Genomic DNA, 18,561 nt, shown 5'->3' with positions numbered 1-18,561 from the left:
TTATCAGGGAACTGAGAAAAGCATGTCTGCTCAATCCACATTTCTAGACTCCCGTTTATTATATCATTAAACTTAAGTCATATTAAAGCAGAACCAAGGAAATCTCTAGATCAGTACAAAATCAGAAGTGGATATTCTTTCTAATCCAATTATACTGACAGATTGCCAAAGAAGAAGTTAGAGGGATATTTCCCCCTTGATAACGTTAATTCTCTCAAGATGGCCCAAGATCCAGTTCCTATAAACAAGTCTACTTACAAACATGTCACAACCAGCTTCCTATGTGCAGTCACACGTCATACACAATGCCTACTGAGGGTTGAGAACAGTGGGTTCTTACCCAAACTGGGAGGGATCACAGGTGGAGCTGGAACCGATTTCTTTCGAGAGGGTGAGGACACTACTTCTCCCTGCCCCACATCCAGCCTTCTTTCTATCTTGTCATCAATTGTTCCAGCAAAGTTCAGAGGCTGCTTCCCTGAAGGGGAACTTCCTAGAAGGCTAAACTCAGGTGATGGAAGAGAATTAAAGCCAGAGAATGACAAGACTAAGGAGACTAGAAAGGTTGATGCAAGGAAAACAATCCACCCAAAAAGGTCAGTGTGCTGCTGCTGAGGGTATTGCTATGCAAGACCCATTGTCAGATGGCTTCTTGCTTCAGTCTCAAGATTCAAGACCTGTAGTTATCCTACACCTGAACTCAGCCACTACAAGGGGATATTACCAAGTTGTACTCTAGGGTAGTGTGAAGGTTAGTGCTTACTATCATCTTGGCAGGACCTGGAATCACCTGGGTGATGGGCCTCTGGACACATCTGCTGGGATTATCTTAATTAAGTTATCTTAATTAAATTGGAAGACATCTTAGCTAATGGTAGGGCCATGCCTTGACAGGGCATCCTGAATTGTATACAATGGAGAAAGCCCCATTTAGCACTATTATTCATGGTTCTTGCTTCCTAACTATGGATGTAGCCAGGCTCCTCCTTCTGCTACCATGACTCCTCACTGGGATGGACTGCACCCTCAAACCATGAGCCAATATGAACCCTCCCTTCCTTAGGTTGCCTTTGTCAGAGCATTTTTATCACAGCTACTGAAAAGATGAATAATACACATGGAAACTGGAATCAATCCTGTTTATACCATCTGAGTGTATGCACCTTGTCTCTCAAAGTTATCCACTCCCCAATAAGGTAGGCTGAGGTCAGACAAGCTGTTTCTAGGAAATAGGATAGCAGAGGTAGGAATTCTGACCCTCAAGAATTCTCCATAAAGAAATCAAGTTGCTGTCAGGAAGGAGGCTGTGCATTCGACACCACCTGCAGGGCCCTGACTCACAAGCACCCAGCTTCAGCTCTGCCTTCAGCTTTGACTTTGATGTCTAGGTATTAGTCATGACAAGTTAAGCTATGCCATACTCACAAATAAATCCCCAAGCTGGGCAGCTTGATATAATCCAAGTCAATTTGACTTGGGCAAAGTCAAATGCAGAGCCAGAGCAAAATTAGGTACAAACAACATTTCATGTTCCAGGTCTGGAGGTGGCCCTCATTACTACATCCTGTGGCCCTTTGGTAATGTCAATCATAGTGACCTACAGAAATCTCTGGGGCTGGAAGCTCCTGTGTGTACACTGGGAAAACAATATGGTTTGGTAAACCCAAGGATATATGTGTTGTGTGTATGTGGAGGGGGGCATTTGCTAGGTAGTCATGGAGCCATCACAGGATAGGACTCCACTCACCAGCCCCCTCTCTTGGAACTCCCCCAGTCACTTTCCCAGCCTCTGGGGTCCTCTCTGGTATTACCCTTGTTTGGTTCCTTCTGTCCTTAGTCTTCCTTCACCCCATAACATCTTTATCACTCTCCATGCACCCTCCCAACAGACTTCAGGGCTCATTAAGTCTGGAGCACAGATCAAAGCTGCAGAAATAGTCAGTTCCCTTTCTTCAAGGGCACAGAGGGCTCAGTCTTTGAAAACTCCCAGGGAGTGAAGAAGTAATTCCACTCCAACCCCCTCAATCAGCAAAGAAAGAGGAAAGAAAGAATAAAACATATTTCATAGTCAAAATTGCCAATTATCCACATTCTGCTGGGAATTTAATGTCATTCTTCTTTATCCCCGTATCTTCTACCAGACCAAGACCCCTACCATCTCTCATTTGGACTGTTCCAAGTCTATTCATTCATTCTTCAGGGGTAATCTGTCAAAAAAGAAAACTGATCCAAGTACTGCATCACTTAGAAACCTATAATCCAGGAGTCCTCACCAGCATGGTACCCATGGTTAGCAAGAGTGGTATCCAAATCAAAAGCCTCCAAAACCTATGACTGTATTTACACACATGGTCCAATGAAGAGTGTCCAGCTGGAAGATTATCTTGGGTTAACTGGGTAGGTTAATAATTACAGATTCTTGGAAGAGGTAAGCAGGAGGAGATAGGAGGAAAAGTCAGCAATAGGAGATGTAATAATAGAAATAGGTGGTGCAGTAAAGTGAGGAAGGGACCATTAGCTAAAGGAAAAGAGTCTCCTTTCAAAAAATACATTTGGACAATGAAATGTAGATCTATATATTAATTTTGTTCTCCTTGTTTTTACAGAAATATATATTACTAAAATCAGAAGGGGAAATGTTTTTTGTCATACAGATGTGAATTCTAATGAAAGTCTATAAAGAAAAGCTGTGCACATACAGCTTTTCCAGGAATTGTGACGTCATGGCAGAGTGTTGAGAGTGAGATGTATTACAGTAGCCCTTACCCTTGGCTCTTCTTACTGGTTGGTTCTTTTAACTAGCCCATGTTCTTGGGGTGCAATTCAGAAGCTCTTCCCCTCAGAAAAAGAGCATATTGAATATCTGCATTTTACATTGAATTAGATTCACAGAAACAGATCAAAGCCTAATGCATGACAAGCATAAGATACATGGTAAGAATCTGTACAAATAAACGGTGAGACAAATCACATCGCATGTAGGTTTCAGAACAGAGCACTTTTTAAATGAGTGAGGATTACCAGTGAGATGACAAATGAATAAAGAATATACTCTATTGGTTTGTTCCTTTGTTTGTGACAGTCTCCTGAAGCCCAAGTTGGCATTTAAAGTTTTTACATAAACCAGCTTGAACATCTCATCTCCCTGCCTCCACTCTCTAAATTCTGGGATTACAGACATGCACTGCCATATCCAGGGAGTCTATGGTATACTTACAAGTGGAAAAAACAACTCTATGGTGTACTTACTTAGCAGGGAAAAGAGAAAATTAAAGCAACATTGAGTTGCTTTGTTTTTCTTTTTGCTTATATCACTGGAAACTGTTTTTAATGATGAAAGTCAGACTGAACAGGTATGGGATGCACTAGAATGTGATGTGAGAGTCTCCACAGATGTCAATGGCGTGCTTTTTCAGAACAGTAAGGGCAGAATTTACTATGGACCTTTGAAAGTTGCACATTTATATCTTGTTCATCATTTCTCATTCCAGCAACAATATGAAGGCAATAATTGAAGACATATGCCAAAATTAATGCATTAAAATACTCACAATTCATAAAAACAAAAACCCTGTACTCACCTAACGATCCTGAGGCGTTTAAAATCTGTGTTTGGGGGTTGGGGAGATAGCTCAGTGAGGAGATTGCCTGCAGAGCAAGCATGAAGATCTGAGTTCAGACTCCAAACATCCATGTAAAAGTCAGGCATGACCATGCTCACCTGAAACCCCGCGCTGGGGAGGCAGGGATGTGATGATCCCTGGAGCTTGTTGGCCACCCGGCCCAGCCAAACTGGTTTAAGGAAGTGATCCTATCTCAAAAAGTAAGATGAAATGTGATACAGGAAGACACCCAAAGTTGACCTTAGTCTCCTTATGTATACACTCAGTAAACACAACCCCACCCAAGCACACACATATTTATATTACACAACTGCAACCAATATACAATGCCCCAAACAGAAAATACACAAAAATAAAGTCATATGCTCAAAGAATGCTGAGTGAAAAACTAAAATTTATTTCATTTTACAATGTCTAATGAAAATAGAAACAAGAAATCTGTATGATATGAATTCAGTTCTGTAAGTAAATCATTATCTGTTATTATACATATGCATTCATATAACCATAGACATGTGACTAGGAAAAAGGCCAAAATGTTAAAAAAAAATATTGTAGCTAGGGTTGCAATTGACAATTTTTTAAATTTAAAATTTAATTATTTCTATTTTAACAATGTTCATGTTTTCTCTCAAGAGCAAAAACGGCAATGAAGTTAAAAAATATATAAAATGCTAGAGAAGATCCTGAGGAAGCAGATCTGTGGAAAGTCCTGCATTGGTGGGTAAGGACCTGGAGCCAAACCCCATCTCCAAAAACCTGAAAAGTAAAATACTCACTACCTAACATCAGCCAGGGAAGCCCTTGGCACATTTGGACAATGTGCTTCTCTTAGTGAACGTTGCTTTCGGGGAAAAAAGATGCAAAAAAAGCTAGTAATGTCCACTTCTTCTGATTTCCTCTGTGCAATTGTGTGAGACACTCTGCATGTTCTTTTGAACTTGGATTTGTATAGGTCAAATGTACGTACACACACACACACACACACACACACACACACACACACACACACACCAAACAAACAGACAAATTAAACCTCCTATATCCACACAGTTCAGGTAGGGTTACCTGAGGACACCTTCTACATCCTAGAAAGTCTTCAGTAAAAAAAATCATGTTCTGAAATGTTGTGCCCTTGTGAGTCGGATTCATGTCTGACAGAGCCCTGCACAGGGTTCAGTGGTGACTCTGGAAGATCTCATCTTATCTCACCCTGCTCTCCAGGAAACAAATGCTGATGATACAGTCAGGACATCAGCAAATGCTGCCCAGTTGTCTCCACTGGTTGCCTGTCCTTGTGCAAATGTGACTTTTGCTGTGGAACTTTTTCTTTGTTTTTAATAAGAGGGAAGGAGATTCTCAGGGCAAATGTTTTTTAAAAACACAGTTGGAAGAAGGAAGAAAATGACAAAAACAACAGCAAAAAAACCAAAACAAAACAAAACAAAAAACAACCATTTTCTTTGAAATAGATTTCTTAAAATCATCACTCTGAATTAATTTCACAGTCACCATGGCTAGTAGAAAAATTCCCAACAATTTCTTCATTTGTTGGGACTTAGAGATCACAGGAGAAAAGTGACGGAACTGAGCCTCAGGGGTTTCTGCTCCGGGTTGCTCTATTCACAGCAAAATGCATTTAAGTGCATAACAGAAAGCAGAGACAAGCTAGGTTTGGTAAACATCTGTACTTTGCACTTCCTTTAAAGTAAACAGAAAGTCCTGGTGTTGCTGGGGGTTTGCCTCTGTGTGCTAATGAAAATATCCACAGGGTCCAGGGCAACGTGACAAGCCAGGGTGACTCACACAGTCCCCAAGAAAATGCAGAGTTGCTGTGGAATAGAGGCAGCAAGCAATGTTCCAGTAAACTAGTTCCTCCAGATACTTTAATATTACCTGAATCTTAACCTTTGGTTCCCCATCTAATTCCAGTGAGTGCTGATTCTCTTTACTTCCAACTTACAATGTTCTCCCATCTACCACTTTAATTCTATCTCATAAGGCATAAAGGGGTGGGTATTCAGTATTGGGGATAAAAGTTTTGAAACTGAAAACAGCCTCACATTTTACCCAGTCCCCAAGTAACTTCAGGCATCTTTTTATGGAAAATTATCTGGAATTTTCAAAGGCATTTCATGAGAACTCGTGTGTGACTTGCTGAATTCCCCAGCGATGATCAATGGGAGAATAATCTCAAGATATGTGTGAAGTCTTAGCAGTTACTGATGATTGTAATATGGCCATAGTGTGCCACTGTGTAGCATCTACATACATAATGCAGGTGACATGAGTGTGTGCTCAGAGACCTTTCTCATGGGATACTGGACCAATCTAGGGCCAGAAAAGTACTGGCTCTCAGACATGTGTTCTCTGTTCATCTGTTTTATCTAAATGGTCTCTGAGCCGGAGTAGAAGCTCTTTGAAACTGCTTGGATTCTGTTCCTGTTGGGTTATTTATGTCTAACTTCATCTTTTCTATATCCTGATCACTGTGTGCTAGCTAATCAAATAAAAAGGCATTTTCTGAAAGATATTAGATCTTGGTGCAATTAGGACAAGCTATTTCTTTTAAAACATACAGATAAAAGTTTCTGGTGACCCACAGAGGCTTTCAAAAGCCTCATGAAAGCTGAATGTTTCAGGCCAACCTATTTAAGCACGGTGCAGACAGTGCCCAGTGCACACTTCTGAGGGAAGTACCCGCCTGATAGGTAAAACACTTCCCACAGCCATTCACCAGTACAGTTAACATTACTGCCCCTAGAGGTTTGTCTTTATCTGAGAGGTTCAAACACTTAAGCACCCATTTTCTCACTTCCCAGGCTAAGTTCCTCTCTTTCCTGAGTATGAGCCTGATTCTGATATGGTCCCTAACACTTGACTTGGTTTTACTTACAAAGCCTCTGTGACAAGTCTGTGATAACAATGAAATGATAAAGATCTTTAAGATCACACCACAAGACTATACAACTGACCGGCAGACATATGGAAAGACATTTGATACCCTGTGCCATCAAAGAAATGAAAGTTAAAATGATAATAAGACATCATTCCCCATCACCTACAATGGTGAGAATTTCCTTGAAAAATGAAAAATAGCAAGTTTGGAGAGGATGTGGGTAAATCAAAGCCCTCATACACTGGTAGTGATAGATTAAATGAAAACTGTAAGTTTGGCGGTTCCGCTAAGTTAAATAATTATATCTGACCCACCAATTGTAGTTCTGAGAGTATAGGCCAAAGCACTGAAAACAGGTACTCATGTGAAAAGTGCTGCATAAATGTCAGAGAAACCCAGTTCACAACAGCAAAGTAACAGAACCTATCCAAATGTCCGCCACTGACGACCGGGTAAACAAACTGGAACATATCCATAAGGTGGAATATTATCCATCCATAAAAAAGAAATGAAGTATTGACAAGTGCTATTCTAAGCAAAAGAAGTCAAGGCTAAAAAACATGCCGTGTGATTCAGCTTCTATATAGACAGAAAGTAGTTCCCTGGTCCTAACGTGAAGGGAAGAGTGGGGTTTCCTATGGTTTGAGGAAAAGATTCTGGACTAGTGTGATTGTTACATGATAAGTGTGCTCAACGATGCTGATGGTCAGTTTTGCAGTATTTATATTTTACCACAATGAGATACTTTGTCACATCATAAGTGTTCAGCAAACATCACTTACTACTATTAAATGACTTGTGGCCTGTTTATGTGCTCTCAGAACATCATTAAGCATTGACTTTGTACTGTCGTTATCTGATTGATGGATCTGTTTCTCCATCTAAACCACTCACATCGTCAGATCCCTACATAGGACCTTACCTCTTGCCAGGCCACCCCTACATGTAGGAAGTGACCAGACAGGTGCCAGAAACCTGTTTGGCCCTGGTCTGTCTTTACTCAGTGAGCCTACTTTTTGTCTGACATTATTTAAAAGATTCCGTTGTACCAGGTACAGTGTCTCCACAGGAGCTCCTTTGAAGCACAGGCTTATGCTGTTAATACAGTGTGCCCAACAGAACAATTTGATTTAATTTAGTAACTTGATACACACACTCTCTTTGTGTCTCTGTCCCATCTCCCCCCCCCCCTCTCTCTCTCTCATTCTTTCTCAGGGGACAGGGCTTCACACAGCAGATTTTTGATGAGAGATAGTTGAAGTAACAGCTTAGGCTATCTATATCTGTAGACTTGAGTGAGTGGCCCCGATCTACCAGAGCAGCAGGAGAAAAATAAACTGGACCAGACAGCCGAAAGGAAAGTGAGCAAACTCCAGAGGCCAGCTTCACCTGCCTGAGAATTTTACAGTTGTCCCAAGCATTTATGTACATGTAAGGGAACAGGCACTGGGTGTGACAATCAGCGAAGCAATGGGTGGAGTGGTAATGTTCTGAGTAGGCTCAGCAACTCTGCCCCCACCCCACTATTTGCTGCTACTGCAATGGCCAGATTAATGCTAATACCTGCATGAGCTCAATATTTCCTATGATGATTATGTTCAATGTGCCCACAAGCCTGCCAGATACTTTCTGTTATTGCCCACAATTTACAAAAAGAAATAAGAAAGAAAGAAAGAAAGAAAGAAAGAAAGAAAGAAAGAAAGAAAGAAAGAAAGAAAGAAAGAAAGAAAGAAAGAGAAAATAAAGGAAAAGAAAAGAAAAAGAAAGGATGAGAGACTAAACAATATGACCATGCTGCCAGTCTAGTGAGAGCCACCAGGCCACCATTGCAGCCTGTCCTAATGTCCTCCATCCTTCTCAGCGAGCAGAAGTCTGGTCAGATGGGACTGAGTGAGTCAGAGCCAAGAGCAGCACATTGAAAGCTGAGCTCTATGCTCTGTCAAGGCCCACGGACCATTCTCCTCCTTCCTGCCTCTCTGCCACTGGACTTCCCACCCCAGCTCAGCAGCCATAATCCTCACACAAGGCCCCTGGAGTCCCTGTGAGGAGACTGTAGCAAATGCTCACTTTAGTTTGGGTTCATATTTTTCCTAATGGAAAATAATGTAAGCGGTATATTGAAAGAAGAACAAGTGAAGTGTATAGCTGGTCCGGCCCTTGCTGGGGTTGAGTGATCCTCATCAAAAGTGTCATAATTTGCATTGTAGAACGGCTATCATGGTTCTTTCTCTTCCTTTTCTCCCTCCCTCCCTCCCTCCCTCCCTCCCTCCCTCCCTCCCTCCCTCCGTCCCTCCCCCCCTTTCTCCCTCCCTCTCCCTCTCTCTCTCTCTCCCTCACCCCCCCTCTCTCAGTCTCAATAATGGCTATTCACTAGTCACACTAACAGTCTGTTATGCCCTCTGTATTCTCCAGTGATTTCTATGGACAGCTTGATAAATAGTAACTAGATAATCAAGACTCTAGGTTTAATATTTGCTGGACACAGCATCAAATATTGTATAAATTAGGCCCTTTCTTCTTACAGCTTTATTTTATAATAACATTTATGCTCTTTCAACATGATTTAAAGGAAAATGAAAAGTTGGGTGGAAATACCTATATGTAGAATATCATAGAACCAAATCATCTGAGAGGTCAGGGTAAAGTTTAACCTTTGACCTATGTATTTGAGAAGTATTTACAAAGTAACATGCATAGGCATAATTTTAGAATACATACATAGATTGAGACTATCTCACATTAATTTTTCTATGTATGTTTTTCTTCAATGGCTCAAAAACTTCTGTCTTTCACTCACGATCACCATTATTTCTTTGATCTACAGAATTTACTTTCATAGCTGACAAATTGCCAGGCTCTAACTTTCCATACAATTAACCACAAACATGTATTTCTTCCACACTGTGATGCCCTCTAGAGAAAATGAGCAGAGGGCATAGATCCGAGTTGAAATCTCAGAGTAAAGTGACCAGGGCTAGCTGTCCTGTGCTGCTTCCTCAGAAGGGCAGAGTGAAAACCTGACCGTGCACATGTGGTAACGTGTTACTCCAGACACCCAGCTGCCTCTGTCACCCCTCACCCCTCATGCACATACACACACACCCACACCCACATGCTGGCAAATGGCAGAAATAATGGAACCAGATGGGTGAGTGGTCTGAGAGTAGCTTGGACCATATGATACAAGTGGAGATTTTACTTGATGGAGATGTTAATTACTCTGTGTTGAGAAAAGTACTATGTGTAGGGAGGAGAACTGTGATTTGCAGTTAACTTGTGTTTAGAAGAAGCATGGGCTGTCAGGAGGCTGCTCTGGTTGGTAACTTTAGAATCTACACATTCATCAAGGATTCCTGAAAAGATAATTAAAGGGCTCTCCCTTTAGCTGAGTACAGAACGTTTGTATCAGGCAGATAGTCATAAAAAAAAAAATCCACTTCTCAAAATTTGTATCTGAGTTTCTGTGGGAATCTAAACAACATGTTAAATTTGCCTCTTTCCACTTCACAGTGTGCTGGTGGGCTTTTTTACCTACAAAACAGTGGCTTGTTCTGACTCCAAAACTGACCTTTGGTAAAGATTCAGATGAGGTTATGGAGGATGCCCAGCCAGGGGCTAAGGATACAAGCATCGAATGAGTTCTCACTGAGTGGTCACTGTCTTTCCGACTACTGTGTGCTCTGATATATCCAGATGTCGTTTTTCCCTTCGAGGAAGCCACAGTTGAGAGAAAAATGTAGGAGAGCAGACACTGCCTGAGATGCCTACTCAAATCTTTCCTTGTCGCTGAAGAGAAGAAGGTCCAGTGCACAAAAGCACTTACTGAGTACTCAGGAGGGCCTGAGTTTGAATCCCCAGAACCCTAGAAAACACTAGATGCCAAGAAACCCTGAAAGAAGAGAGCGTTTCAGATGTTTATGGAAGAGACAAAGGGGTTAGAGAATGTTTGTTTTCCTAAAAACAGAAGCTCAGAAAAAGCATATCTCCCAACAACAGAATCTCTGAACTTTTGACATTAGATCCTGATTTAAAATTTAATAAATATTTCCAGTATATACTCACTGGTTCTCAAATCTCCGATTTTATATTCCCTCTGCCACTGCATTGTAACTTTCCTTTGGGGGGATAAAAGTGAATTTGTTTCCACCCCAGAACTACAGTGTCCAATATGGTAGCCATGGTAACCGCATGTGGATGTTTTCAGTTTCCTAGGATGAGTCAAAGTTTAAAGATCTGTTTCTATCTTCCGCTGTCTACGTTCCAAGGACTACATGAGGCCAAAGGCTACTGTGTGTGACGGTCAAAGCAGATGGAAGGCTTACAGGCAGTTTTAAGCTCTGCAGATTGGGCGGGAGGTGGTGGCAGCGGTGGTGGCGGTGGTGGCAGTGGCGGTGGTGGTGGTGGTGTCACAGAACAAGAACTATGGGCTGCAGGCCTCTGCCTGCAGATTATAGTGGCTCTTTGTAATGCCTGAATAATTTCACACCTTTATTCTTTTGCTCCTGTTCAAATTTTCACCTCAGTGAATTATTGCTAGAAATAGCTATGTTAATTCACCACTATTCCCAGATGTTTCTGACAATTATAAATGTCTATAAATCTCCTATTATCTTTTCATAATATTTTATCCATATTTAAGGCTCTAGATCCCTCAAATCCCAAGCTTCTGCTTATGACATGAAAGGAAACCGTGAGTATTTCCTTGGAAACCAGGGATTTGTTTTGTTTGTCTAACTTGAGCATTTAGGTCTATTATGCAGACAGCATGTCGCATAGATATGAATAAAGTCTCTGTCCTAAATACATGCCTCCAAGGCAGTGTTTGCACTACAGAATAATCAGAAACATGTGTTAGAGAACAAATTTCAAAGAACATTAAATAAACAAGTGAAATCCTTTTCAACCAAGCAAAAATAAATAAGCCCAAGAGTTGGAGGGTGCTCTCGCAACCCAAAGTCAGTGATCACTGACAACAGCCCTGCATTCATGGAAAACACAGTAGCACATGTGTGCCATGCTCCAGGAAAGTTTGTACAGGAAAGCATATTATCTGGGAAAGGATGGTTTAGCAAAACCCTTGGGTTGCTGTGTTCTGCTTTCCTGTTCCACACACCATTTCTGTTCCTATACTTCATACCTTCATGGTTTTTCTCTTTAAAGATATAAAAGAGAAATAAACAAGAGCCTAGTTACAGCTCTCTGCACAGTGGTTTAGCAGTCCTGTCCTACCACACACATGTACACACATCCCCAGACACGCAGCCTGAAGGGGAGGCCCATCGAAAGCATAGAAGCATCAACTTCTCGGCATACAGTCAGCATTGCTGCCCTCCCCAGGTCTTCATGAGGACCAGGGGAGCCCTGTCTGTCAAGATGCTTAGAAGATAGGAGCTATGCTTATTGTTCATTTTTAAAAATACCCAGTGTTTACTGTGAGTAATATGATCTTTTTCTTCTGGCTGCATGAACCCAGAGATCTAATTCCAGGCTAAGGACAAATTTCAAAGTGCACAAATATAAATCAACCCTCTTCCAAGAAATCTCACCAGCATCCAACAAGAGGGTTAAAGATCACACTTATTTGAGCAAATGATTTCCTACCTTTAATATTTTTTTTTGAGGGGGAGAACAGTAGAAATCATGACATTACTTTCTTGAATGCTTTTGCTCCCAATATAAGGAGAATATTCACTGTTAGAAATTTAAAGTTAACAATGAGTTGAGAACATTTCAGGACAAAAAATAAATATGTTCTTTATGTGTATGGTATGGCATATGCATATGTGTTTGTGCATATATGTATGGAGAGGGTTGTATGTTTATGTGCAGGCATGGAAAACATGTGGAGGCCAGGGATTGACTTCAGGTACCTTCCTTTATTGTTCTCAACTTTCTTTTTGACTTTTAATTTTTAATCTATTATTACTGTGTGTATATGGTGGGGGGGTACACACATTCAGATGTCATAGGACAGTGTTTGGCAGTCTGTTCTCTCCTTCCACCGTGGGTTCTGGAGTCAAATTCAGGCAGTATATTAGTTACTTTTCCATTGCTGTGACAAAGCACCATGACCAAGGCAACTTATAAAAGAAAGCGTTTAATTGGGCTTCCAGTTTCAGATGACTAGAGTCCACGACGGTGAAGCGAAGTTATGCCAGCAGTTTGCTGAGGGGTTCTAATCAGCATATACCTTGATGTTTGTTGAGGGGTTCTAATCATCACATACTTACTTTGATATTCCATTTTTTTTGTTGTTGTTTCCAAGAGAGCATGCTGTTTGGAGAGGACATTTGTGGAAACACTGATGCCCCTTAGCTTGAAAGGCAGCACGGGAGAAGGACCTCCTGGCTTGCCCCCAGCGTGGTTGGGCTTCTGTAGCGATGCCTACGCCTTCTCTGGCTGTCGAGCTCTTCTGCCTGCAGTGACAGGTGTGGCAAGTGGCAGGCTTGTTACCCTCACAGAACAGCCACTCAAGGGATAACCTTAGAGGAGTGAATGATCCCTCCAGCCTGTCTGGTTGGGGGCTGTGACTCCACAGCATCCTCTTGGATGTTCTTCCCTGTCTCTTCCTTTTCTTCTGGTCCTGATATTCTCCCAAGGTATCTGCACTTGAATCATCATCATCATCTCGGGGTTGTCTTCTGTGGGTGGTCCCACAAGGAAGTTATCTTCAGAAGCAGAAAGTAAGTGTGTCTAGTATTTTCTTCCATCTTCAACAATGCATTAAAATTAAAAAAAAATCTCTGTAAGTACATACTAAGATTTTCAAATTATCTGTGAAACTCTATGAAATCTGAGATAACTTGGGAGATTAAGTGATGAATATTTAAGTCTGTTAATATTTTACACGGACCTTCAGCTATAGTTAATAAACCCTTAACTAAAACCGAAGTAGGGATAGGGAAATGGCTCAGTAGTAAAATGCTCAGTGTGGAATCATGAGGACTTGAGTTCAGATCCCAGCACTCACATCATATCTGGGGGACAGAGAGAGGTGGATCCTGGGGGCTCATTGGCCATCCAGTCCAACCAAAGAAACCAGTTCTAGATTCAGTGAGGGACTCTGTCTCAAAAATAGGGTAGAGAAGGAGCTGAGGAAGATATCCCAACCTCGGGCCTCCACAAGCACCTGTAGGGGTGAGCATGGTCAAATAGAACACACACACACACACACACACACACACACACACACTGAAGCAATTATATGACAACTGCACTCCCTTCCTCTGAACCTTCAGCTTTATGGACATTTAACAGTAAAACTAATTCATATTACATTGCTTCGATAATGAAGTAAACTAAAATGTGCAGCAATATACTACAATACATTATGCAACAAGGATGAACATTTCTTCATTAAGGTGGGACATCTGAAAGCAGACTGTCTGGCTTCAGACCCTGGTTCTTATCTTTTCAAGTTGTTCAAACCTTGGGCAAATGATTTAACCTCTATGTGCCTTAGTGATCTCATCTGTGAAGCTGGTAATCTGCATATCTGTTTCTCATGGGGCTTCTATGTGAAGAAATTTGATGATCAACTACACTGGCGTCCAGAGCTGGGTCAGTCACGGATCAGGAGGCTTTGTGAGGGCTGAGCTATGTTCCTACAGGACACCAGATCCCTTCGTCCTACCAGTCTCCACCATGGATCACAGATTTCACTGAGAAGTGACACCCAAGCACACTGGGGCACACTGAGTCGAGAGCACTCCCTGAAGTGTAACTACTCATCCCGCCCACCCCAGCACTAGGTTGCTCATGATGAAGCCTGTTGTAGTCATCCTTCCCTTGGTCTTGGCTGACAGCTCTGTAGGGACATGGCAACCACGTAATCATCAGCCGTCCTCCCTTCCCTCCTCCCCTTTCCTTCCTCCTCTTCCACTTCTTCTCTTCCCCCTCCTTCTTTCTCTACCTTCTTCCTCCTTCTCCTCTTATCCTCCTCTTCCCTCTCTTCCTCCCCTTTCCTCTTCCTCCTCCTCCCCCTGTCCTCCTCCCTCTGCTCCCCTCCCTCTCTCCCCCTCCCCCTCTCTCGTCAGCTATGCTGTGTTTTCAGATTGCATTACTCATCGTATAATGTGGTGTCTCCTTGTTTTGAGTCACCAGTTGAACCGACTTAATCGTGCTTTTAATTGTACAGGTCTTTGGAAGGCAGAAGGTAGCATTTGACAGATTTTCTCATCTAATGAAGGACCACCCCCTTGAGTATTGGGCCAATGCCATTACAATTCTTAGTGGTTTCTTCTCCATGTGTCAGGATTTCCTGAAAATTTAATAAATATTAAGCTTTCAAAGTCAAATTAGGCAAACAAAGATAAAGAAAGCTATCAGGAACAGACTATAGTACTACCTGAATCTTCTAAAAAAAAAAAAAAAAGCTTGAATTATTATTTTTCTTTTTTGTTTTTAATAAACTTACTTAAAAGTCACCAATTTCCGGGTTATTCATTATGTGGCCACTCTGCTTAGGAATTTATAGGCGAATGAGGAAGAAGGGGTAGAGGAGGAGATGCAAGCTCACAGTCTTCTGAGGAAAAAACAACCCCATTCCGTGCCAGGAGATAACTAGGTTTTACAAGTGGTTTGGCACAAATGGGGGTAAACTGAAGAGGAACAATTTTGAGGTGTGTGTTGATTGACTTGAAGACTGTGGAGGATGGGAAAAGGACATCAGGCCATGATGAAAGAATAAGATGGAGCCTAAGGCTTAGAGACCACCCACACAGAGGACAGAGCTCCCTGGCACTCCCCGGGCAGAGCAGGTGGAAGGTAAACAGGACTGACTGCAGGGATGACAGGAGGGTGACCATGTTAGCTAGAAATGGGATACGGGATCAAATCTGGGGTGGAGGGACTGCAAGTTGCTTGGCTCACATCTGAAACAGCAACGTCCATATTGTGGTAGAACAAAAAGTCGGAATGGAGGGAGCAAATGTAACAAAATCCAAAGGGGTGGTCAGATATGAGGAAGGAAGGGTAGCTAGAAATCAGAAGCAAAGGTGAATTTTAGGTTACACTCATGGTTTAAGCTTTGGTCCTGGCATCCATGGACCTGTGCAAATCCCTGGGAGGAACCCTATGTGCCCTGTGTGTATACACTCAATAACTGTGCCTTAGGAAAACAGCCTAGCTGTAGCTGGCTATAGGACCATTCCCTTTCTACTTTAACTTCACCCTGGTAGGATGAGATGCAATTACTGAGAAGGTGAATTGGAGATAGATTAAGTTTGCCTGTCGTAGAAATTATGCAGTACAAAATATGCATGGATACCATGCTTGCTGACTAAATTGTAAAGTAGCGTCTATCAATATACCCCATAACCACTCTGCATCATGGTATGAGACTAGCAATCAAAGATTGGTCAACTGTGTGAGATCCAGGACAGACACCAAAACTACACAAAGAAACCCTGTCTCAAAACACCAAAAACAAAAACAAAACAGCCCCCCCCCAAAAAAACAACCCCCCCAAAAAACATGCTATTACAATGTTGAAAGATTGTGTAATCCAAAAGTCTAATATTTCTTCTACTTTTTTAAATTAATTAAAAAGCTTTAACCTGATTTATGTTTTCCTTCTAAATAAACAGTTCTTGTTTGCATGACTCCATTTATTCTTGCCACAACTGAATACCACAGACCTGGGAATTTATAAACAATAAAGGTTTGTTTGACTCACAGTCTGGAAACTGGGAATCCCAGGAACATGATGTTTGCATCTAGTAAGGACTTTCCTGCTGCATTGTGGCATGGTGGAGGGCATGGATGGTAAAGAAAGAACGCAAAGAAAACTCTTGTCTATAACAAAGCCACTTTCCTGATCCTCACTAATCCATGAACTGATTAACCCATGAATACGGGCAGAGCCGCAGGGCTATTTGTGGTGATATTGTGTTCCCCAATATAATAATAATAATAATAATAATAATAATAATAATAATAATAATAATAATAATAATAATTTTATCTGGGGTCAGAGAACAGAGCAGCCACTAGACAGACATAGAGGCCAGAAAACGGTGGCACTCACACCTTTAATCCTAGCCTTCTGGAGGCAGAGATCCATCTGGATCTCTGTGAGTTCAAAGCCACACTGGAAACAGCCAGGCATGGTGACTCATGCCTTTAATCCCAGGAAGTGATGGTAGGAAGCAGAAAGGTATATAAGGCAAGAAAACCAGGAACTAGAGCTGGTTAAGCTTTCAGGCTTTCGAGAAGCAGTTCAGTTGAGATCCATTAGGATAAGAACTCAGAGGCTTCCAGTCTGAGGAAACAGGATCAGCTGAGGAATTGGCAAGGTGAGGTGGCTGTGGCTTGTTCTGCTTCTCTGATCTTCCAGCCTTAACCCATAACTGACACCAGGTTTGATTTTATTAATAAGACCTTTTTTTAAGATTCGTGCTACAGCTATTGTCTCCTGAAGGTCTCTCTTCTCAATCTACTGCATTGGGGCCGTGTTCTAACAAATAGCATTTATGAATGCAGTTAAACATTAGCATTTTAAAAGCTGACAGTATTCTTAAGCAGCACACCACCCAAAAGTAGGATACACTCTTACAAGTCCAGGTTTTACTGTTATGGTTCATGAAGATAGAGGAGGGATTTGAAGAGAAATGGTGGTTATTAAGCATCCCCTAAATGTGACAAGTTTACCTTGATTTTATCTTCATTATACTTGCTGTGTAATAGTGGAATTGACAGTCACTTTCCAGGGTCACCCAGGTGGTGAAAAGAAGAGGTGGTGGGTCTGAGGACACTTGTCAGGTTTCAGAGCCTGGACTCTTTCTGTCACACCGTATGTGCAGCTGTAAATGTGATGCTGATGAGAACAAGGTGGGGACCGTAAGCACCCACTCCTCCGATTAAATGTAACACTTGAGGGAGGGATTATTTGCAGAAAAATATTTTTTTCTCTTTTGCTAATTTTGCTTACCCATTATTCTCATGAGAATGCATAGGTTTCTCAATATAAATCAAAGAGTGAAAGTGTATGCCTATAATCCTAAAATAATGAGTGTTTCTACCCACAAGCCATATTACAGTTTATTTTTATATAACAAATACAGCATTGTACTTATGAAAGCAAGTCTATGAACTACCACTAAGAAATCTCAAAGATATGGGTAATTGAACATGTTCATAAAGTCTTAAGACCCATGACAAATTGGAAACCTGCTTGGATATTTTTCATCAAAGCGATTGCTTGGTCCTTAGTCAATATGAAGCGTGCCAGTTTGGACTTCTGGCTTGTTTCCAGCTTTACCCAGCAGACATCTGTCAATTCTCTGTGTCAAGATGTCCATTGGCTGACTCCCATGGCCTTATGTAACAGGAAGAAAACAACTCGAGCAAACGCATGCTCCTTTGCAATGAGAACTTCTGCCACGCACAAGTACATTCTCCCCTAAGGTCTTCCTTAACCGCTGTAAAGATACTTCATATATATTTGACAGCAGAGTATTTCACAAATGTGGGTGTGATTTTTATCCTTCTTGTGCTGTATAGGGATTGTAGAAAAGACAAGTTAAATGTCTGTGATTATATTTCATTGTTTGAGCAAGGTCAAGTGTCAGTGAGGATGCTACACTGTGACATCTCTAAGCATGATTTTATTTATAGCATCTGAATATATCTCAATGACAAGAAATAAACTGTGATGGACAAGAACTCTAATGGGGGTAATTATTATTGGACTTAGGACAACTCTTCCCTCTAATGGACTGCATATGAATTTCTGGGTACCTAAATTCTCTTATAGTATTTTATATTTCCCCTGTGAGTCTACATATTATCCACTTTTAGAAGGCATGTGCCAAGTTAGGCTATTTTTGAAAGATTATCAAAATTATTCATTTCCACCAATATTTTTAGAAGACAGATAATAACTGAAGAACTCTGAGAAATGAGAACTAAATATAGTGTCTCTTTGAAGTTAATTAAATACAGAAACTTGTTCGGAGTGTCTTTATAGGAAATTCTTCAATTACACTTGGCTTGTTCCTTCATATGGTACTGCAGCTTAGCTTATTAAAGCTTCTGGAG

The sequence above is a fragment of the Peromyscus leucopus genome, chromosome 7 (assembly GCF_004664715.2).
Source record: "Peromyscus leucopus breed LL Stock chromosome 7, UCI_PerLeu_2.1, whole genome shotgun sequence".
Lineage (NCBI taxonomy): Eukaryota > Metazoa > Chordata > Mammalia > Rodentia > Cricetidae > Peromyscus > Peromyscus leucopus.
The sequence above is the reverse complement of the archived record's forward strand: the minus strand, read 5'-3'. Positions refer to the sequence as shown.